This window comes from Artemia sp. Qi Xiang Cuo, chromosome 13 (assembly GCF_049724085.1).
Source record: "Artemia sp. Qi Xiang Cuo chromosome 13, ASM4972408v1, whole genome shotgun sequence".
In the NCBI taxonomy this organism is placed as follows: domain Eukaryota; kingdom Metazoa; phylum Arthropoda; class Branchiopoda; order Anostraca; family Artemiidae; genus Artemia; species Artemia sp. Qi Xiang Cuo.
This window is the reverse complement of record NC_142806.1, coordinates 27,910,887-27,935,401: the sequence shown is the minus strand read 5'-3', so window position 1 is coordinate 27,935,401 and position 24,515 is coordinate 27,910,887. Positions and strand designations below refer to the sequence as shown.

General features: G+C 36.2%; 1 long non-coding RNA gene across 1 annotated transcript in view; it reads right to left on the bottom strand.

The window, feature by feature from the left end:
- Window positions 1-2,613: 2,613 nt before the first annotated feature.
- LOC148945140 (uncharacterized) overlaps window positions 2,614-24,515 on the bottom strand; it is a 161,270-nt gene continuing 139,368 nt past the window's right edge. The window contains exons 4-5 of the long non-coding RNA XR_016142738.1: window positions 7,903-8,098; window positions 2,614-2,887 (exon numbers count right to left, since the gene is read on the bottom strand). This is a non-coding gene — a long non-coding RNA (uncharacterized LOC148945140). The remainder of the gene's footprint in view (window positions 2,888-7,902; window positions 8,099-24,515) is intronic.

Here is a 24,515-nt window from a genome sequence, read left to right as displayed (position 1 = left end):
TAGAAGAGCTTTCGTAAAGGTTTTATCCTTATATGGTATACCAGACAAATATATTAAAGTGAATAATACTGCTGCGGTTAAGGTACGAAATGAGGTTAGAAGCTGGTTTTGTATTAAATCAGGAGTTAAGCAGGGTTGTGTTCTATCCCCCTTTATATGGATTATTTTGATGGACTTTGTTTTAAGGAGCACAGGAAAGGCAATGGAAGACCACGGAATCAAATGGAGAGGAAAAAGTGTCCTGGACTTGGATTATGCTCACGATTTAAGCATCCTATATGATAATGTGAGCAAAATGAATGGAGTTTTGGAGGTATTGCGAGTTCAGGGTGCTAAAATGGGTTTGAAAATTAATGCTAAGAAGACTAAGTCACTAAGGTTAAGAATAAGTGAAGATGAAAAGGTGATGTTGGGTAATCAAAAGATTGATCAGGTGGGCAGCTTCACTTACCTTGGTAGTATTATTAGTAAAGATGGTGTGAGCAGTGAAGATGTTAAAAATAGAATAGCCAAGGCTCACGGTGTTTTTTCACAGTTAAAAAAAGTCTGGAAGAAAAGAAGATAAGTCTGCAAACCAAGATTAGAATATTAGAAGCAACAGTGATGACAGTGGTCGAATATGGCTCTGAAGCAAAGACGCTCCGAAAATCGGATGAAGATTTACTAGATGTTTTCCAGAGAAATTGCATAAAGATTGTTCTGAGAACCCGGCTGACTGAACGTATTTCAAACAAATTGCTATATGAAAAATGTGGTTCAATACCGCTCTCTAGGGCTATAATGAAAGAAAGGTTGAGGTGGTTAGGGCACGTTGTGCGGATGAAAAATGACAGATTGCCGAAGATTGTTCTTTTCGGCCAACCATCTACGGCTAAACGAAAAGCAGGTCATCCCCGTCTGGGGTGGGAGGACGTCATAAAGAAAGATTTAAAGGAAATGGGAACTTCGTGGGCGGGTGTAAGAAGGGAGGCATTGAATAGATTGGGGTGGAGGAGGAGCGTGCGTAGCTGTGTTGGCCTTAGGCGGCTTGGTGCTGCGGTGAGTTGTTAGTAGTAGTAGTAAAAATAAATCAACTAGATACTTCTGGGCAAACTTCGTTGAGGTGGTCCTTGCAGCACCCCCTTTTGCAGATGCTCTAGACCCTAGTCGTGTTCCGGTCACCCGAAAGAGGACAAAAACATCAGCGCTGATTTATGAACCCAGAATGTGAAAGTTCAGTGTCTGAACTACCTGTAGACTCAATTCCAACAATATTAAACCCTAAATTTCGAAGTTCTCGAGGAAGGGAGTTGATGTACACTCTAACCATCAAATAAGGCTTCGTAAGGGATAGTCCCAACTTTGTGAAGATTTGTCAGCGCTAGATCACCTTTTCTTGACTTCTTATTGTGTTGACAAGTACTCCTGTGTTTACGCCTTTTTAATATCAAGCGTTGCAAGTGGCCAGCGCTGACAGCGACGGCTGGTAGTGTAGTTGGTACATTTTTGATCTAAACTGTCAACACCAGATTTATTTGCGTTGTAAAACTTGTATACCTCCGGCTTGCCTGAGTTTGCATCTATCCTGTTTGTGTTGTACATTGAAGAGACCAAAGCTACTTCTTTGCTCTTCTTATGCACACATAATACAAAAGTCTTCTTCTGAGTAAAGCAGAAGATTGAAGAACCAGCCTCACAATTTCTTTCCGGAAGAAACACTGCTGAGAGCTCACGCTTGTTCTTCCTGAGAGTTCCAACGTAGGTAGTATCCTGCCTGTTCAGCTCGTCAACTAACTCAATCGAGGAGTACCAGTTGTCCTTGGTTATGTCTCTGTTTATGTTCAAGACCGACACAACCAGAGTCAAAACGGTACAGGTAGGAATAGACATCGACTGTGTGCCTACCATCTCGGTGGTTTTGCCACGATAAATGTAGGCATTGGATAAGTAGTAGGTGCGGGCATCAGTCAGGCAATGTATTTTCAGTCCGTACTTGGCTGGCTTCGAAGGGATAGTACATTCTGAACACACATCGACTCCTGAAGGGAACGAGCATTTAGTCGATTGTCAAATACTCAGACGGGGTTAAGTTCTTGCTGCATTATGTAATCAAAGCACTTCCTAGAAAAGCAAGACTTCTACGAAAAGAAAGGAAAAAGAAAAGTATTTAAGTCTTCTTCAAAGACTTCCTAGAAAAGTAAGAAATGAAAGGGAAAGGGAAAGGAGGGTAAAAATAGTCAACTTCTTGGCAAGAAATACTTTTGGAACAGCAGAAACGCTAAATTTACAACTAAAAAGGTTGCAAGACCTTCAGTATTGGTATAGATAAATGATGGATGTAGTGCAACAATAGTCTCCCTATAGAATGCTATTCAGACTATCTAACAACCGTTTTTCAAAATATTTAGCCCGGACAGTTTCCCGTTTTTTTGTTAAGTAAGTGGTCCGGTGGGGTAAAAAACTACGCCAGACCCCCCTAACATCCCCTTTGGACGGACGTAGTAGGTTGAGTTCCCCACCAAAGATTCTCCGTGGGGTTCTTGAAGATTGCACACAACCACGATGGCGTAGCCCCAGGGGTTATTGAGAGATCTCAAAAACAAAAGTACGAGGGGTAATTTTTTACCCCACCCGACCAGTTAAGGGTGTATAAACTGGCATTAGTAATTGGCCTCCTTAACAATTTTTGCAGTGGTTCCAAAGAACACTATTCATTTCGTGAAACTGTGGGCTTATAGAATATGAAAGCACTAAAATTTACTATTTATTGTCAACTAACAATCTAAACCGACTTTAAGACACGAATCTTCAGTTGAAACATAATATGAAGCATAGCCAAAAGCAAAAACGCCAAAGGTAAAACGAAGAGCCATTCTTCTGCAAGCCTTGTTTCTGAATTCCAAGAAACCTATAAAGGAAAACGTAGCAAAATACAAGGTAAATTTACATATTTATAAAATTTGTTATACCAACTTTTAGTATTTATCAAGCTGCTCCTTAAAACAAAATAGTAAGCAAATCTAATATTAAGAAATTAATAAAAAAGAAAGAAAACAGTAATTAAAAAAGAAGAAAAACAACATGATTAACTCAAATTAGAATAATAGTAGAAAATTTAACACATTTAATTTTAATTAAACAACCAAAGTATATAAAATAGTGCTAAAAATGTTAAATTGGTCTAAATACAATTCATTACATACTATAATAATTATAGTTTATAAAATGTGCATTAAAAAAATCGACAAATAAATCAATGATTGTTGTTTTCGGAGCAGGCAAATTATGTTTGCAAAGAACATTTAATTTTGAACATTTAAACTTATTTTCCTATTTCTAGCTTTTAGTTCTTTTAATATTCCTATATGTTTGTTTGTGTTGCTTCTTTTTTACTTTTTACAGCCTTTATTCATGTAAATAATCTGGCGTGTTTACTATTTGACAAACTTGCAAAATATTAAATGAATTTGTCTTCTTTGTAGGGGAAAAATTTCTTGTAATATCTTAGATTCTCAACCAATTCATTTTATATAGCCATTCTTGTCACTGTGCAGGACAATGGTTGTACTAGAGTAATTGATAGTTGAAAGTACCCAATTTCCCTTAAGATCCTGAAAAGGAATTCTTAAAGTACCTTTCTGGAAGATAATTTTCTTCGAAGGAAATAATTTCAGAAGGTCATAATCAAAAGTTCTGGGTTCGGGAGGAGGGGAGTGGTGGTTCAGCCCCAAAAACCTGGTCATATGATGTTTATAGACTAAATGAAAAAAAAATGGCAATCTCAAAATCTCTATCAAATGCATTTGGGAAAAAGAAGACATGGGGGGGGGGGCTAGTTGCCCTCCTATCAATTTTGACTTTTAAAGAGGAAACTAGGACTTCTGATTTCCAATCGAATGAACCACATTCGAATTTTATACTCATATATGGCTATCTCCAAATTTCGGTCAGAAGAATTTGGAGAAAAACGACGAGGGCGGAGGGGTCTGGTTGTCGTCTGATAACTCTTGATTTTGAAAAGAGGAGTCAGAGTTTTTGATTTTACCCTGAATGAGCCTTCTTCGAAGAATATATGACCACCCTTTCCAGAAAAACCTTAAGAGTTAACAATGGGCAACTAGTATAGTTTATAGCCCTTGCTCTGAGGGATGGGGGGAAGATTGTAATCCTCAAGTGTGGAGAAGGAGGTGTAATCCCAAAGACACAATTACCGGACCTTTCAATTATGTTTTGAAAACGGCTATCTCAGAGTTTTGATTGGATGTGTTTGGACAAATGATGGGCAAGGAGGGAGGTGGGCTGGTAGCTCTTCAATCACTTTTGTCTATTCACTAGAGCTTCTGATTTCCAATCCAATTAACCCCCTCTGAAGTCTATATGACCACCCTTTTCATAAGAACCATGCATACCCACGGGGTATCAATTACAACCCTTGCCCCGAGGGCTTTGGGCGGGGTTGTAATATTAAAAACAAAATTACTGACCTTTCAACTACACTTATTAAAATGGCTATCTCAAAATTTTCATTGAATTTATTTAAAAAATGATAGGCGTGTGGCGGGGGGGGGGGGAGGCTGGTTGCCCTCCAGTTATTTTAGACTGTTAAATGTAACTTCAAATCAAATGAGCCCTTTTATAAGTTTGGACGACAATTCCTTCTATATGAAGTGCCTTGGTCTAAAAAAAAAAATGTACCCACAAGTAGTGTGTATGCATACAATTTGGAACGTACATTTGGAACTTACATTATACACACCAACCGAACCGGTTATACTATTATCATATTGATATACAATATTGGTATCAAAAGCTATCTAATTTGCATAATTCACACCTGAGCAAAGATATTAAGACGCATTCAGCCTTCAGAAGTCATTTGATTCAAGTACACTCGAAGGGTTAAAATTGCTTACCAACTAAAGGTAAGTATAAGGGAATTACGACTCCCACGCCACATTATATAAATGTCGGAATATAATTAGAATATATTCAACCTTTCACAAGTCGATTGATTCGATATACCTAGCTTCACTTCTTGGCTATGGTCGCTATAATACGCGAGTACCAAGTGAGGTGTGTGGCTAATATAAAATATTGTTTGGTATTGGAGTATGCATAAAGTTGAAACAAATAAAGTCGTAGGCACAAAGAAAAGAATTTAAATATAGAAACCCAGAACATTCCTTAGAAATCCAGTACATTCCTTAGAAATTAAGTAGTGAGGTGCTTATGGATTTGAACCACCAAAGAACCAAACCATCGAGGACCCCAAACTCCAAGGACCCCTAATACCCCCCCTCCCCCAAACTTTTTGGCCCCTCCCCAAATTTTTAAAATTATGTTTTAAGTTTGATTTTTTTTAACCTTTTTTTGAACTGAAATTTTTTCAACTTTTTTTTATATGTCTTAAATTGAAATGAAATATACTTAAAAATATCACATTTAATATCGTCGAAACACAAAATGAGAATATATAGATATGTTAGTCGTGATTTTTACTATTAGAAAAAAATGTTATTAGAAGCACTTTTTTTGGACTGAATTTTTTTTGGACCAACTTTAATTTTTTTATTTTTTTCATGGATATATTTTTCCATGGGTAATTATTTTTCACGAGGATATTTTTTAAAATATCGATAAACAGAGGTCCTCTTCCAAGTTGCCTTCGTTTTATTTTTCAAACAAATCATTTTTCCAAGGTATACTTTTTTTCATGGATATATTTTTCTATGGGTAATTATTTTTTCACGAGGACATTTTTTAATGTATCATAAACAGAGGTCCACTTCCAAGTTATCTTGTTTATGAGGTCCACTTCCAAGTTATTATTTTTTATGAGAATATTTTTAATATATCGATAAACAGAGGTCTACTTCCAAGTTGTTTTGGGTATATTTATCCAATACATCTTTTTTCCAAGGTATGTTTTTTTCATGAATACATTTTTTAATGAATAATTATTTTTCATGAGGATATTTTTAAAATGCTGTGAGCAGTAAAATGTCGTGAGCTGGTAGCAGTACCCATGTCTGGCTGAATCTTGATAAATTCCCAATTCATATGTCTCTTAACCCTAAAATGAATCTCAATCATCTCTCTCAGACTTCGGTAAGAACCTATTTCACCTATTTCAGACTCTAGTATATTATTTTGAGCCGGTAGTAGTATCTGTGTCTGACTGAATCTTGACAAATTCCCACTTCATATGTCTCTAACTCTAAATGAATCCGTATTATCTCTCTCAGACTTTGGTAAAAGCCTCAGACTTTGAGTAAGGTTAGGTTACTTTACCCCCCCCCCCACCTCCCTAATGTGCAACTATATAGCCCAAATTATATTATTTTGTAAAAAAAAATATTATAGTTTCCTCGTATCTTGGCACATTTCATTGAGATTACCATAACTTTATTTTTTGGGCGTGTTCCGTATAATTAACACGTGCCTCTTTGTTTGTAAGAAGCAATAAGACCGTTGCTTATTAAAATTTTTGAAGAGTGAGCCACATTTTTTCCATGGAATTATAAAAAGGCCATTTTTAAAGTTGTCGCTGGTATCCCAGTAATTATTCTAGCTCAAATAGAGTAAAGAGAAAAACAGTTTCTATATTTTTTGGGAAAAAACTGGAGTTTTGGATCGACAAGAAAAATAAATTAAAAAGAAAAAGCAAGTAATTCGATTAGACCTCCGATAACGAATTTTCAGTGATCGGAGCATACACCAAGGGTAACAATTGGGGAACAGGAAGGAAGGAAGGATTTAGTTTCATTCTCCGCATAAAGATGTAAAAAGGCATTTCTCAAAATTTCAAGGACATTTTTCGCTTGAGAAATAAAAACACCATCAAACTAAAGGTACTTTTCCACATCTAAGAGGAAATTTTACTCCCTTCTTGTAGGTGGGCCTGTATAAAACATTGTAAAGAAACAAAACAATTATCAGTTACAATGATAAAGATTATTATAATTCTTGTGATTTCTGTATTGATTTAGTGATTTGTTTCAAGAATCTAGTGGTTTTTTTCTGATCGGGTGGCAACCCTGCGAAAGAGTCCCTCTTGACACAATTAAGACTTGTGCCGGCTGGAGCTCAGCGGGAATGTTAGAATTATATACCGGAAATTCACAGCTGGTACAACAAAGCAAAGCTTCTAATATCTAGAGGAATGTGAATATCAGCCCTGTACTACGACAAGGGTAAAACCCTGCCATTTTCTTTCGGGTTTTCCATTTCTTACAGATTCATTTGTAGAATAGGATCATGAATTAGTGATACACAAATAAATGTGTTTAAGAAATGCATTTTATCTACATAATGTTAAATGTTAAGTAGGTAGAGGGTTGGGATCTGGAAGGATAATGGGTTGTGTTTGAGCAGAGAAGGAATATATAGGATGGAGGAGTAGCTAGTGACTCTGTTCCCCTCCAACACTTAACCAAAGGGTCTGCATGGTCCAGGTTGGGAATAAAGAGTCATTATGTCACTAGTGAATACCCATTTTTCCTTTATTATTGTTCATTGACAGCCCGGGTTTAGTAATCATATCAGCTGAGGAGCTCCGAAGTCTCATAAACTTATCAGAACCTTATCTAGAAATGAAAAAGTTAAATCTGACCATATCTAAGACAGAGATTGTCATCTTCCAAAATATTTCAACAAACCTACAAAACATTCATTTACCTATAATGTAAAGTCAATAAAAAGGACTACAATTATAAATATTTGGATTCGTTGCAGCAAATGAGTATTAGCCGAAGCGTATTAAATAAATAGTCTTCTACCGTAAGACAGCTGCAAAACATATCATTAAAAATTAAAACAAAAAGAAGCATGAATATTCCTTCACGGAACTGTCGGTTCCTTATTTATTTTAAGAAGACTACTATTCTAAGTAAAAACTGCTAAGATACAAAATAAAATATTTACCATAAATTTCGATGTCACCAAATTTGAACGGCACGAGTGGCTCTCTATAGTAGACTGACTCTCTATGACACTGCTCCATCAAACATCCAAAAAATTTCTGTTCACAGAATATTTTGGTTTTCGTACAATCCTGGTAGCATCGGTCGTGTTGATTGCAACAATTTTCAAACCCTGGATATTGAAGCCATTTGTGTACCTAAAAAGTGTCCAACAATTTTACTGTATATAGAGGCTACATATATTTATCATTAAGCCATTGATATTTCAAAAATACCTGTACATTAAAGAATACAAATCAGCTTTTTTAAGAAAAAAGCTTTTGTTTAAAAAAATATTAATAATATTTATTGTTTGTGAGACATTATTGATAAGCAATAAAACATTAATTTTTTTGACCGGTTGACAACAATGCAAGACAGTGAAGTCCAAAATGGTGAGGAAGAAAAAAAGCAACGGAAAAAACGCAAATTCAATATCATGAGAAAAAGGACATTGATTTATGTCAAAATTTGACAGACTTTTGTTTACTATAACTTTATTGAAAATATAATTTATTCCAAATTTATTAAATACTATCCTATTAGAGTATCAAGGCTAAATGATTAATTAAATGAAATATAAAAATAACATATCCTGTTAGAGATGAGTAAATTAAACTTTAAACGAAAAGAAATTGAAGTGAAAAGTCAATTCAAACTTAAAGGAACCAAGGAAAGTCAACTATTTTGTCAGATTGTTCCATGGAAATTAATCGTCAGTTCATTTATCTTCTTGTAAATTTTCACTTAATTCTAGCAAGAAAACCACAAAATTTTCTCAATTTTTTCTTCAGAGTATTTATAACTAATCAGACCCGAACTGTACTGATAAAAATAGCACGACTCAACACAAAACCCCGTTTTACTCCACGACAAACACGAATGGTATTACTGGTCTGGCCACTAGACTTTACACGAACTGATGTGCCCCGATACCACTTCCACATGCAAGAGTCTTCTTTTTGGAGGTTATTTTAAAGCCACAAGGATACCAGTTATAAATGCTTGGGAATAGCTTGGGAAAAGAGAAAAAATAGCTTGGGAATGCAGAACAAAGTCAAAAGCCATCGATGTATTAATAGGGCAGATATAAAGTTTTTCCTTAGATAATTTCTGCCGTTCAAGATTACTTAAAGAAGTTGTGTGTGCAGACTGAACATTAAGGCTCTCTTGAAAATCAAACTGATTATCTCAAGGCTTCTTAAATTTTTTTCATTCACGGCACAATTTGACGCGCATGGCCCACTAAGTGCAGTTGGCTTATTGGGCCTATTTTTTTTCGTGTCCGGTTATTTCCAACTTAGCCTCAATCTTTCGAAACGAACACGGCAAAAAGGCGGTCCTAGGTACATTAAACTTCACGCAAATCTTTTGAAACAAATACGGAAAAATACGATCCGCACTTTTTTTTTAATTCTTCTGTTTTTTTTGAAAATGTTTCTTATTTCGTCCACGACTAAAAGAAGAAATTGTATCAGGTAGAAATATTATGTTTTCTGGGAGATTTTAACGCCCAGGTTGGTAGAAATAGGGATAGATGGTATCCTAGCCTAGGTACATTTGGTGTAGGAAAAGAAAGCAGTAATGGATACAGAATTTTGCAATTATGTAGGTATAACGATCTAGTTATAACCAATACGGTGTTTGGTCATAAAATGGCTCATAAGTTAACAAGGTATTCACGTGATGGTAAAATACAAGATCAATACAGGCAGGATCAATACAAGATACTAGGGTATATAGGAGTGCCGCTATTGATGTTAAAAGTAAAGATCACCATCTAGTAGTGTCTAGGGTTAATTTAAAGCTGAAATTTCGGAAGGGTAACTACCTCCCAGGAAGTTATGATGTTGGTAGACTCCAGGATAAGAATTTGAGAGACACTTTCCAGGAACAGTTGAATGCTTAACTTGAGAGTTTAAAATCTGATAATGTGGAAGATGGTTGGAATAATTTTAGAAAAATAATTTGTGAAGTTGCTGAAGCTGTCTTAGGGAAGAAAGCTAGAACTGCAGCTAAGAATATTAGTGAAAAAGCTTTATGTTTGATAGAAAGGAGAAAGGACTTGTACAAGAATTACCTTAGTGATAGATCATATGAAAACAAAACGAATGTAAAGAAAGTGGAGAAAGCATTAAAATATGAACTAAGGAGATGTGAAGTAGAGGCCATGGATAAAATTGCTGAGGATCTGGAAGATACAGCTAGACGGCATAATAGTAAAATATTGTACTGGCATGTTAACAAATTGAGAAGGAGTAATCAATGCAGACTTGGCCCAGTCAAAAATAGGAATGGGACCGAAATTAGCGATAAGGAAAATACTAGAGATGGGCCGAAATTTTGAAAATTTGCTTAACCTAGATAGAGTTGTAGGAAGAGATATAGAGGAAAATGAAAAAGTTTGTGATACATTGGATGTGAAGGAAGATTTGTTTTGTGAGGAGGAATTAGCGGCAGTGCTAAAAGGACTAAAAAATAATAAGGCTCCAGGTGCTGATAGGGTGGTAAATGAGTTTCTTAAATATGGTGGCTCTGAGGTTAGAAATAAGTTACTGAATATTATGAATATGATTTTCGAAAAAGGGGAAGTACCTAATGAATTTAGGAAAACAGAAACCATCTAGCTCCCTTCTGACCACCCCTCTTTTCACCAAACGCATCTGATTGAAATTTTGAAATAGATATTCTGTTCGAAATACTCTAAAATACACATAAAAATGTCCCTAGGGTTGACACCCCCCCCCATTTCCGTGGGGATAGGGTTGTAAGTTATGTCATGAGGGCATATAAAATTTTTATGAATGGGTGGTCGTATAAACTTTAGGTGGGGCTCATTTGATTTGAAGTTAGAAGTTATTGTGCCATTTTAAGAGTCAAAACTGGTTTGATAGCAACCAGACCCCCTCCCTTCCAGGCCCATCATTTCCCAAAACACCTCCAACAATTATATACTTCGGAGGGGACTCATTAAATTGGTAATCAGAAGTTCTAGTTCTCTTTTAAGAGTCAAAGTGATCAAAAGGCAGCTACACCCCCCCCCCCCCTACAAACATATTGTATTTTCCCAAAATGCATCTAAGAGACATTTTGAGATAGCTATTTTATTCAAAATAGTCCAAATATCATATAACAAGGGGTTGAAAAAAAAACCGAGCGTGAGGACAAGGGCTGTAAGTTATGCCCTGGAGGCACTTGAGTTGTTTATGGAAGAGATGGTTGTTTAACTTTAGAGGAGGCTCATTTGGTTGAAAATTAGAAGTTCTAGTTTCTTTTTAAAAGTCAAAAGTGATAGAGAACAACTAGCTCCCTTCTGACCATCCCTCTTTTCACCAAATGCATCTGATTGAAATTTTGAAATAGATATTCTGTTCGAAACAGTCCAAAATATATATAAGAATACCTCTAGGTTTGACACAAACCCCCAGTTCCATGGGGATAGGGTTGTAAGTTATGTCATGAGGGCATATAAGATTTTTATGGAATGGGTGGTCGTATAAACTTTAGGTGGGGCTCATTTGATTTGAGATTAGAAGTTATTGTGCCATTTTAAGAGTCAAAACTGGTTTGATGGCAACCAGCCCCCCCCCTCCTTCTAGGCCCATCATTTCCCAAAACACCTACATGGATTATATACTTCGGAGGGGACTCATTGAATTCATAATCAGAAGCTCTAGCGCTCTTTTTAGGAATAAAAGTGATCAAAGTGCATCTACCACCCCCTCACGTCGTGTTTTTCCGAAATATATCCAATTTAAATTTTGAGACACTGCTATAATTCTTAAGTCCGAAGATCGTATAACAAGGTTTGGGGTTGATATAAACCACAAGAGCCTGGGGGTCAGTGTTGTAAATTATGTCCCTGGTCATTTAAGGCTCGAATGGAAGGATGGTTGTGTAAACTTTAGAGTTGGCTCATTTGGTTGAAATTGGAAGTTATAGTTCCCTTTTAAGAGTCAAAAGTGATAGAGGTCAACTGACCCCCCACAAGCCGAGTTTTCACAAGTACATCCGATATAATTTTTGAGACGCTCCTTTTATTCAAAATCGTTCAAAGATCAAATAACAAGGATTTTGGGGTTGATTTAAACTACTACATCCTGGGGATGGGTGTTGTAAGTTATGCCCCAGGGGGTATTTAAAGTTGAAATTCAAGGGATGGATTCAAGGGTCTAAAATAAATTTTAGAGGTGGCTCTTTTGGTTGAATTCGGAAGTTCTAGTTACCTTTTAAGAGTAAAAAGTGATGGATGTTAATACGCTGTAAAATTTGACAACCTTTACAATCAAATGCGACAAATCCAATCCGGACAGCTGTAGTAAAGGCCATTGCTAAATGATCTGAAGTAATCAAATCCAAACACGTATAAAAATGAAAAGCAAAGACACGGGCAGTTAAAAGATATGGAAAAACGACAATTAGAGGGTGTTAAAAATGAAAATGAAGGGTAAAGACACACGTGGTTAGAAGACATTCGATACCGAATAAGCGAGGCAGTCAAAAATGAAAATGAAGAGCTGCGAGTCAATGAAAATCAACCTGAACAGCGAGAATAAAAACGTATAAAAATTGAAAATGATAGCAATGATGATTAGGTTTGGGATTTTGACATTGATAAGGTCATCAATGCCTAACATGCCTTTTGTTTAAAAAAAAGGTTCGGCGATATGCATTTCATTATGACAAAAGATAAGCCGAGGCGTAACGAAACAAACAAATTGAAAATAATAGCGATGATGATTGGGTTTTGGATTTTGACATGGATAAGGTTATCAATACCTACCATACTTTTGAAAACCAAAAATATGGACTGGCTAAATCGCTGGAAAAAAAAGCAGTTTTTGTCCACCACTTGAACAATTCAAAGAAACAAAGGTTCGGAGATATGTCTTTCATAGCGACAAAAGAAAAGCCAAGGCAAAAGGAGAAGTTTTTGTCCCACCACCTGAACCTTTAAAAGAAATAAAGGTGGTCGTCAATGCCTCCCATACCTTGTAAAATCAAAACCTGGACACGATAAATCGTTGGAAGAAAAAGAAGCTTTTGTCCCAACACCCGAACGATTAAAAGAAACAAAGGTTCGGCGATATGTCTTTCATAATGACAAAAGACAAGCCGAGGATAAAAATAAAAGTCCAGTAAAAAATATATATAATTTTACAAAGGCATCACTTCTAATTTAAGGTCCATTTGGACGTTATGACATCAAGAAAAGGCTGAAATTGTCTGAAATTAGAAGAAAAGCGACAGTGAGAATATATATATAGAAGCCTCCCGCGTGCCCCATACATTTGTTAAATATCAAAAGTTCAGCGATAAGTATTTCATAATGACGAAAGATAAGCCGAGCCGCCGAGGTGTAATGAACCAAACAAATTGAAAATAATAGCGATGATGATTGGGGTTTGGATTTTGATATTGATAAGGTCCTCAATACCTACCATACTCATTAAAAATCAAAAATATGGACTGGATAAATCGTTTGAAAAAAAATAGTTTTTGTCCCACCACTTGAACAATTAAAAGAAACAAAAGATTCGGCGATACGTCTTTCATAATGACAATAGACAAGCTAAGACAAAAGAAGAAGTGTTTGTCCCACCACCTGAAAAATAATAAAAGAAACGAATCTGGTCGTCAATACCTTCCCTACCTTTGAAAACCAAAAACCTGGTATAGATAAATCGTTGGAAAAAAAGAAGTTTTTGTCCCACCACCTGAACACTTGAAACAAACAAAGATTCGGCGATATGTCTTTCATAATGACAAAAGACAAGCCGAAGCAATAGTTAAAGGTCCAATAAACGAATGTAATTTAACACAGACACCAAATCTAAGAGGGGAAAATTGTGACGTCATCATGGACGTCAATTTCCAATTCGTCCCGGATTTTCATGACCATACATAAGTCACAGGGGTAAATTTTTGAATTTGTTGGCGTCGACTTCAGTACTCCACTTTTTAATAATGAAATGTTATACGTTGCATTCTCTCGTGTGAAAAGAAAACGTAACTTAAAAGTTCTGCTACCATCTGAAAATGAACGAAGAACATATAACGAAGTGTGGAAGCAAGCCCTGACAACTATCAACGAAAATTCTTATTGTAGTGATATTTCTTTTTTGATCATCAATGCCTAACATGGCTTTGTTAAAAAAACAAATAACGTCACGTGATAAGATGTGAAATTTGACAACCTCGACCATCTATTGCGAGAACACCAATACAGGAAGCTAAAGCAAAGGCTATTGTTAAATTGCTTAAAGTGATCTTAATCCAAAAACGTTTCAAAAAGGAAAATGAAGGACAAAGATACGGGCGGATGGAAAATATGCAAAAATAAAAATTACAGTGTCAAAAATTAAATGAAGAGCAAAGATACACGTGGTTAGAAGCCATGCGACATAGAGCATGAAGCGCAACGACACAGGCGGCTAGAAAAAAAGCGGCGGCGTGTAATAATTGAAAATGAAGAGCAAAGACACACACTGTAAGAGGATCTGCAACATCGAGCATGTCAGTGAGTCAAAAATTAAAATGAAGAATAGATAATCACGTGGTTAAAAGCGGCACGTCAAAAATGAACATGAAGAGAGAAGACACATGCAGTTAGAAGATTTGAAACACCAAGCATGTGAGCCAGTCAAAAATGAAAATGAAAAGCAATAAAAAACGCGGTTAGAAGACATGTGAAACCAAACATCTGAGCGAGTCAATGCTAATCAATCTTGACAGCGATAATCAAAACTTGTCAAAATTGAAAATGATAGTGATGATGACTGGGTTAGGGATTTTGACATGGATGAGGTCATCAATGCCTACCATAACTTTGTTAAAAAACAAAGGTTCGGCGATATGTATTTCATAATGACGAACGAAAAGCCAAGTTAAAACGAACCAAACAAATTGAAAATGATACCGTAAATTGTGTGCATTTAGAAGACAAGCGACAGTGTAAATTCATATACAGAACCCTGCCGCGTGTCAAGTGCTGAGACCCGGGCTCCCAGTACTGTAAATAATAATTGTGAATGTATTTATTCTGTTTCTGGAACACGGGTCCATATTTTTTCGGGAAAAATGTTCTATAGAGATATTCCCGCATGAAAAAACGATCTAGATAGGCCAGAAGTCTGAGAAAAATCGTTAAGAGCCTTTATTTTGTTTTTTTTTCAAATGACGTCATGTACTAAGTTGTTACATAATAATTGCTGTGTTTCAAGCGCAACAGTTATTTATAGAACATAATGTCTGTTGAAAGGCCAAAAAGCGAGAAATTGCAGTTTCGTTACATCATAATTTGCAGTTTGCGATTTCGTTTCATAAAAGAATCGTCATAAATGATGATTCTTTGGAACCAAAACCTGAACTATCAAACATGATAAGAGGTGAAATTTGACAACCTGGACCATCAACTGTGACAAAACCAATACGGACAGCTACAGCAAAGGCCATTCCTAAATTGTCTGAAGTAATCAAAATCGAAAAACGCAACAATAATAAAAATGAAGAGCAAAGACAGGAGCGGTTGGAGGATATACGAAAACAGCAATTAGAGCATGTTGGAAATGAAAATGAAGGGCAAAGACAAACGGGATTAGAAGACATGACACCAAACAAGTGGGGGATTTAAACATGAAAATGAAGAGCAGCGAGTCAATAAAAATCAACCTGGACAGCGAGAATCAAAACTTGTCAAAATTTAAAATGATAGCGATGATTATTGGGTTTGGGATTTTGACATGGGCAAGGTCATCCATACCTACCATACCTTTATTAAAAACTAAAGGTTCGGCGATATGTATTTTACAATAACGAGAGATATGCCGAGGTGTAACGAAGCAGAAAATTGGAAATAATAGCGATGATGATTCGGTTTTGGATTTTGACATGGATAAGGTCATCAGTACCTACCATACCTTTTAAAATCAAATATTTGGACTGAATAAATCGTTGGATGAAATAGAAGTTTTTTTCCATCATCTGAACAATTAAAAGAGACAAAGGTACGGCGATATGTCTTTCAGAATGACAAAAGATAAGCCAAGGCAAAAGAAGAAGTTTTTATTCCACCCATCATCTGAACGATAAAAAGAAACAAAGGTGGTCGTCAATGCCTTCCATACCTTGTAAAATCAAAAAAACTGGACTAGATAAATCGTTGGAAGAAAAAAAGTTTTTGTCCCACCACTAATAATTTAAGGTCCATTTGGACATTATGTAATCAGGAAAAGGCTCAAATTGTCTGCGTTTAGAAGACAAGTGACAGTGAGAATCCCTATGCAGAAGCCTGCCGCCTGCCCAATACCTTTGTTAAAAAACAAAGGTTCGGCATTACGCATTTCATAATGACGAAAGATAAGCCGAGGTGTAACGAACCAAACAAATAGGAAATGATAGCAGTGATGATTGGTTTTTGATTTTGACATGGATAAGGTCATCAATACCTATTATACTTTTGAAAATCAAAAATACGGCGTGGATAAATCGCTGGAAGAAAAAGAAGTTTTAGTCCCATCACCGGAACAATTAAAAGAAACAAAGGGTTCGGCGATACGTCTTTTATAATGACAAAAGACAAGCCAAGGCAAAAGAAAAAGTTTTTGTCCTACCACCTGAACAATTAAAAGAGACAGAGGTGGTCGCATACCTAGAGCCTAAATGGAGTCCCTGAAGAACGTCGAACATTCATATTAATATATCATTGATTATTGACAAAACAACAAAGCGTTAAACTTTGATACAGAAAGAATACTGAAAAAGGCACTGTGCACTACATAAGAAAAAAAAATATCCTTTAGAGACCATGTCCCCGAAGTTTCCCCATATGGGTTCTCTAGAAAGCCCCCCCCCCCCCCCCTGTAAGTTGAGTTGTCGGTGAATATTGTTTTGGAAAGAATCGGGGGTTTTCAAGGAAGGCCTTGACTCAGCCAATCTATGTTGAGCCATGGTAAAAATGATTCTTTCATCTCTGTTGTAATCAGATGTTTAAATCTACATTATTCCACGACCTGTTCCACAATTGGAGAGATAGTAACTGACATTTTCTTAGATGCAGTCTGTTGAGGGGAATTGCACTTAAGCCTGCATAGCTTCATCAGTTGCCGTACTGAGATGTGCGATTTTCCTAGAGCTGTCCTGATTGTATAGATCCGATTCTGAATGTCTTCTGGGGTTAGGTATACCTTCTTTACCTCCAGGCCTACAAGAAACCCGAGAACTATGATCCGCCACGTAGGTTGCAATTCTGATATCTCGCTCAGCATGAACCCAAGTCTGTACAGGAGAGATATAATGGTCTTTACATTCTTCTGTACTACTGACTTTTGGTAGTTGTGCAGAGGCAAGTCGTCCACGTAATCATGCAGTTGGATGGTTTGAAGGTGGCAAAAGCTGACGATGGCACCGACCACGCAACAGAAAATGGTTGGAATTGAGGCTAGCTCAAAGGGAGCACTTTGAACTGATAGACTTTGTTTTTGAAGGTGAACCTTAGGTACTTCCGATGACTCTTGAGAATGTCGATGTGCCAGTAGGCGTCTTTTAGATCTATTGACAATGCCCAATCTGATTCTTGCAATGCAGATGATATTGTGGCCTGGATCTCTACTTTGAAGGTTATCACGTCCAAGAATTTGTTTAGGCAAGATAAATTTATTACAGGGCTTCAACCCTTGTTTCCCTGTTTTGGAACTAGAAAAATCTGACTGCAAAATCCTGGAGACAACTAGTTTTGGACTTCCTCTATCACGCTTTTCTTGAGCATTATAACACTCTCTGATTCCAAAATTAGCAACTGATTGCTTGACATATTTGATATTTGAGCCCTCTTTGACGACATTGAGGACAAACTTGTCTCCTGTTATACTTTTCCTAATTTCTACAAAGTCAGACAAACGATTTCCTACGGGAAGAGGGGCTTGAGTTGGCGCCGCGAGCAAGTCATTGAGTATTTGACTGTTTTCTTCCTCCAGGGTTTGGGGCTGGAGTGAAGGTATGGTCTCTCTTGTTGTTAAAACCTTCCCTTCCTTGCTGGGAACAAAATGACCGTTTCTCATCATGTCTTGTTCTTTTTATGGATAGGGCCACGAGAGTCTCGACAGTCCAGTTATATTTCATACTGTCTCTTTACTGGCCGTTTAAACGGAGCTGTTGAAAGGTTGGAACTGTCTACTTTAAACTCTGTATCGCCTCATTTTGTGAGATAGGTCCTTAAAGTTGACAGAAAACGGGAACTCATCTTCCAGGGATGATGATCTCAATTCATTTCAAATCTCTAGAGCCAGGTCAGAGATTGATTTCAGGACCCCATCTCTCTTTTCATGAGCATCAGCTCTGAGCACGTTCTAGAAAGAATATTTGAGAGATGTTGGTGATAACGATTGATATGTTCTAAGAGCTTCATCAGTTTTGGAAAAACTGTCAGGAAAGACGTTCTTTACCCATAATATTTTTATGACCGTACCTAGGATGAGGTCACTATATGACAGCATGCTCACATCCACTCGTGTGGCAGACTCTAAGGCAAAGAATGCCTTTCTGTCGACCGATATGAAATTTCTGTCCTCTAAATGTCCAGTTGGTGACAACAAAATGGCTCAATTTTCTCAAATGGCTCAATTACCAAAACCAGCTCTGCCACCGAGCAAGAAAGATGGAAAGTAGCAGTAGGCCTGGGACAAATGGTGTCACCCCGTAATTTATATACAAGATCAAACAACTCTACCAAAGAGATCTTGTCATCTCCTCCTGGATCGGAATCTATCATCGACTGCCCGTCATCGAAGTGAAAGGAACTGTTGTCCTCATTATCAGAATTACCATCATCCGCATCTTCCTTGCCTCTTGAGGCCGATATTGAGGAGTCCCCAGCCTTATTATGGTGGAGGTATGGTCATGTTCAGAAAGGTATGTTCTATGATTATGTAGAACAGCAATCTGTGACTTCATGTTTTTCATTTCATCCTGCAACGATTTCAACATTTCCAAAACTGCCTCTTGATTATTCATCTATAAACAAATAACATACATCAAGACTAATACACACATACAGTATATTTTATAACTAAAATATACCTTATATCAAATAAATTCGCGACTATAAGCTATTTAAACTAGCCACCGGGACTAAGAAATCAGCGAGAATTCTCCAGAACAACTTACATCTTGCAAGAACCAGATCTAGAAGGCCAACATCGTAAAACCTATAGCCTTAAGTAACAGTTTCTAAGTTCCAGACGTAATGACTTTACATAATGAACAGTCTGTACACCCGAGGTGGTATGACCTTGTTTGGCGAAGGTCTGTACGCCCTTGGAGTTATGATCTTCTATAAAGAACTTTTCAGGGGAAACAATAGGGGAATTTGCCAGAATTCCTATACGAGAGTCTCTTTATTTATCTTGCTTTCTCTTCACCGAATCAATTTTACATGTGAAGATTTTAATGAAATTGTCCAAGGAAAATTTTTACCAGGTTGGAATTGTCTAGAGTATCATTTCGTAGGAGGGGGATTTTTCACGGGAGAAATTCTCCATGGGGGAGTTTTCTACGAGATAAATTCTCCAGGGTTAATTTCCCGTGGGAGCAACTTTCTACTGAGGTGGGAGAGGTGTGATTTGTGGCAAAAATTTTCTACGGAGGGGGGATTTCCAGTATGATTTGAAAATCAATCAAAATTAAATTCTTTTAAATGAAAGTATGCAGAAAAAAATTCAGCTGGAATCGTCCGCAAAAAATTTTTCAGGAGGGAGCCTTCAGCAACAATAGAACTGTCTGGGGGAATTTTAAGGTAGGGGTATTTTAAGTGGGATTAAGTTTCCGTGAGAGGATTTTCATGTAGAGCAGCCAGATTTACCGGAAATATTTAAAAAACAATCAGAAATAAAATAAAGAAAATAAGGTTATTCAACTGAATCTAATGAGCAACATCAAAATTCAAAACGACAAAACAGAAATTATTACATATACGGAGAGGGTTGCTCCCTCTCAATACCTCGCTCTTTGCGCTAAAGTTAGACTTTTTGTCCCAATTCTTTAAGAATGACTGTTGAAACACATGGACTGTTTAATTGGAACAATAACAAGCTTAAAAAAAATACTAAACAGCTTTAGAGTGAACAGTGAGGTATTGAAGAGGGTACAACCACTCATGTACGTAATAATTTCTGTTCGTTTTAAGCTTTGATTATTTTTTTAATTCTGAAAAAAGCCTCTTCGAATGTGTCTGATTTGTCTTTTGAGCTTTAAGAATTACCGATGGAGACTGGACCGAACAGAATAAGTTAAAAAGCGCGGAAAACTTTGCCTATAAAATCCATGATGAGGACATGGTCTAGCTCTGGAAACCTCGTGAATAATAACTCTGTTGCTTTGCACGCAGTAATACTCCGATAGTGCTACACTAACTTTTAAGCATGGCTAGATCACACGACAAAGGATATAAACGTTCCAGTTTGGAGTCTCGAGGTCAAAGCCAAAGTTAGTACTTCGTTTTGCCTATATATTCTTCCTTGAATGAAATTTGCATTCCAGAGGACAAATATTTATTCTCCTATCTTAAAACGAGCAACAATCATGTATGTATTCATAAATTTTTCCCTCGAAACCAGCTCGATTATTTATTCAGAAAATTGACAAATTATCATTTTCTGGCCAGAAAAAACTGTCTAGATAAATCACTACTTTGGTAAACTTGTTTTTTCCCCAGGGTGATCGTATCGAACCTGTGGTCCTTTATGATGACGTCATGACATCGTGCGACATTCCCGCTACCTACAGAGGTTCAGTCTTTACAGGGTTTTGGAACTATAACAATGGCAAATTTGGATAAGTTAGAATAACTTAGGAGACAGCGCAAAAAAACTTTTTCTCGTGCAATCGCTCTCAATTAAACTAAAACACCTTCGGTCAACTGAAACAAAAAGACACCTAAACATAAAAGTTGTCCTCTAACAATCTGGACAATCGAATGTGCAGAATTCAGTGAGGTAAATTCTAAGACAATATTGAATTCAATGTCAATATGCAGGATCCGATTGAAGTTATTGTTGCCTAACAACCCGGACCATCAAACGCGATAAGACCAATCCAAACAGATAAAGCAGAAGGCACGGAAAAATGTCGCATCGCAACGAATCGCAATCAAAAAGAAGCAAAAAAACAATCTACGGTTAGATGACATACGACAAGGAGTATCACAAATGAAAACGATGCATGGATTCTGCGGTTAAAAGACAAACGGCAATGATAATTATGCTACTGCGTAATTTCAATATTGCAGAGTTATGCACAGTCGAACAGGCCTGGTTGTTACTGAATTGTCTAACGAGGTCCTTACCTTAGATCATCTTTAATAATCGTTACTTCAGGATTTTTCTTCAATGCCCTTTGCTTTAGCTGTTCGGAATGGTCTTGTCTCGTTTCATGGTAAAGGTTGTTCATTTTCAGCAATTGTTAGTTTACGTTTTTGGGGCCATCCTTTCGGTCTTTTCAAGTTTGATGGTTCAGGGGGATGGACACAAATTTTGTTGTTCAAAGATTCTCAATGTGGCTCATCTTCTAATCGCTTTTTCCTTCCTTCAAAAGACTTATCATTTTCGTCAATTATAAATTTGTGTTTTTGGGTCACACTCTAGGGAAATGTTTGGATAATTATATATAATAATTTTTAATATTAAGCCATTTATGGCTGTGACAAGTACGAAGCCTCTATACTAGTACATGGCGTCATTGCAATACAGTCATTTGTTTTTTATTTTTGTTCTTTGAATGCATTTGGGAAGTTCAAGGTGCAAGAAGAGGTATGAAAATTAATGTTAAGAATACTAAGTAGCTAAGACTGGAGATAAATGAATGTGATGATATGACATTGGGTAACGAGAAGGTCGATCTAGAGGATAAATGATTACAAACAGGAAAAGCCTATGGCTTTTTCTTCTTTGAAATAGTAAGAGACGAACTTAAAACAATCAAGTAGCTAAACTAAGTCCAATGTATGCAATTATTTGTTATTCCAATGATCGTCTTATAATGTAGCTATTTAATTACTATATCTCGTGGTTTGTTCTTTGCTAGGTGTTAGCTATCTCTACATCATAATGAACGTTCTTTTATATAATTAAATAAAAAAAAACAAGTTTTTTAAATTGAAAGAAAGGAGCGACATTAAAACTTAAAACGAACAGAAATTATTCCGTATATGAAAGGGGCTATCCCCTCCTCAACGCCTCGCTCTTTACGCTAAATTTTTTATTGTTTAACAAAAATAGAGTTGTGAGAAAGTCAAACTTTAGCGTAAAGAGCGAGGCGTTAAGGAGGGGACAGCCCTTTTCATATACGGAATAATTTCTGTTCGTTTTAAGTTTTAATGTCGCTCCTTACTTTCAGGTTAAAAAACTTGTTTTTTTATTTAATTTCTGATCGTTTTTAGTTAATGCAGCTTTTATTTTGGCTCACCGTCATTGAATAAGTAAACAAAATTTGCATAAGAATTTTACTTTTCTTTTGCTAAATGGCTGTCTCTAAATTTGGTTCTGACGTAATTTACAAATTAACTTACGTAACGAACTTCTATATTCGTATATTTTTCTTCTGGCAAAAAATACCAAATTGCATATTTTTGCAGATATGAGCTTGAAACCTATGTAATAGGGTTTCTGATACGCTGAATCTGACGGTGTGATTTTTATTAAAATTCTTTCCCTTGTAGGGGGTGTTTCCCCCCTCTTTAAAAAATCAGGTAAATTTTTTCAGGCTCGTAGCCTTTGATGAGTAATATTAAACTTAAAATTTAAAATCAACATTATAAGCCCATTCTGTTGATAAATTTATTAACATCAAAATTCCGTTTTTAAAAGTTTCGATTACTATTGAGCCGTATCCCTTGTTTTTTTTAAATTTTTTTTTATTACGTATATGTCATTATGTATATGAGGGGGTTTTCCTCCTAGTCAATGTCATGTTCTTTAACTCAAAAGTTAAAATCTTTTTTAATTCACAAATCCCTGAATCCAAAATTTCATTAAATTCAATATACCTCTCTTTTTGAAGCACTATAAAAAAAACTGTATCGTAAAGAGCAAGGTATTTACTTGGGGGAGAACCCCCTCATATACGTAACAATTTCTTTTCGTTTTAAGTCCTAATGTTGCTTCTTACTTTCAGTTGAAAAAACTTGTTTTTTTTAAATTTAATTTCTGATCGTTTTTTTAAATAATGCTTGGAAATCCGGCGCCCCCTTCATAAAAATGTCCCTTACCCCAAAAAGAAACATCCTCCACGGAAAGATTCTCCCGAGTAACCGCCTCCTCCAGCCCCCCCCACCAGAAAAAAATCCTTCCTGAAAATGTCTGTATACTTCCCAATAACCAATACGATATGTAAGCAATGGGCAAAGTTCATAACTTGCAGCCCTTCCCCTGGGAACTGTGGAGGATTAAGTCATCCTAAAAGACATATTTATAATATTTTCGACTATGCTGAACAAAATGGCTATCTCAAAATTTTAATTGGGTGACTTTGGGGAAAAAATGAGCGTGTGAGGGGGCCTAGTTGCCCTCCATTTTTTTTTGTCACTTAAAAAGGGCACTAGAACTTTTAATTTCCGTTCCAATGAGCCCTTCTACGATATTCTAGGACCACTGGGTCAATAAGATTACCTTTGGGGAAAAGAAAAAAAACAACAAAAAAACAAAAAACAAACACGCATCTTTCTTATGGCAAAAAATGGAAAATTCCACATTCTTGTAGATAGGAGCTTGAAACCTCTACAGTAGGGTTCTCTGATACGCTGAATCTGATGGTGTGATTTTCATTAAGGTTCTAAAAATTTTAGGGTGTTTTTTGCCCTTTTTTCAAAAATAAGCCAAATTTTCTCAGGCACGTAACTTTTGATGGGTAAAATTAAACTTGATGAAACTTATATTTTTGAAATCACAATTAAAATCTGATTCTTTTGATGTATCTATTGGTATCAAAATTCCGTTTTTTAGACTTTCGGTTACCATTGAGCCGGGTTGCTCCTTACTTACAGTTCGTTACCACGAACTGTTTGAAAACTTCCTTTATTATATCAACATAAAAAGTTCCTTTATAAAAAATATTCCTTTATATAAAAACTCGAATATAATCTTATTTTAGTTACTATGGGCTGGAAGTTTATTCTTTACTATAATAAGAGACGACCTGGCTACAACCTACTATTATGACGTCATTGATCAATCTTTAACATGAAATATGCAGTTTTTCGTACAAAAATTAAATTTATTTTAAGAATAATTTGTTTTAATTACAAAAAGGTTTTTAGCCCCAATAATTTTCCTCAAAATGAGCCATAGAACAACTCTCTACGATGTTCCAGTGTCAAGCTATCTGTGGATGAAAATATCCGTGGAAGGAAAAAAAGAAGAAAAGATGCCGCTTAGGCAGAATGCTGTAGTAGCTGCCACTTTTTTTAATTTTCAAGCACATATATTTTCCTTGCTGTTCAAGCCAAGGGACAGAAAGTTTCTTATATGGGGGTTTTGAACAAGGCAGCTTAAATTGTGGTTTTTGTTTTGATCTGACTCTTTTTTT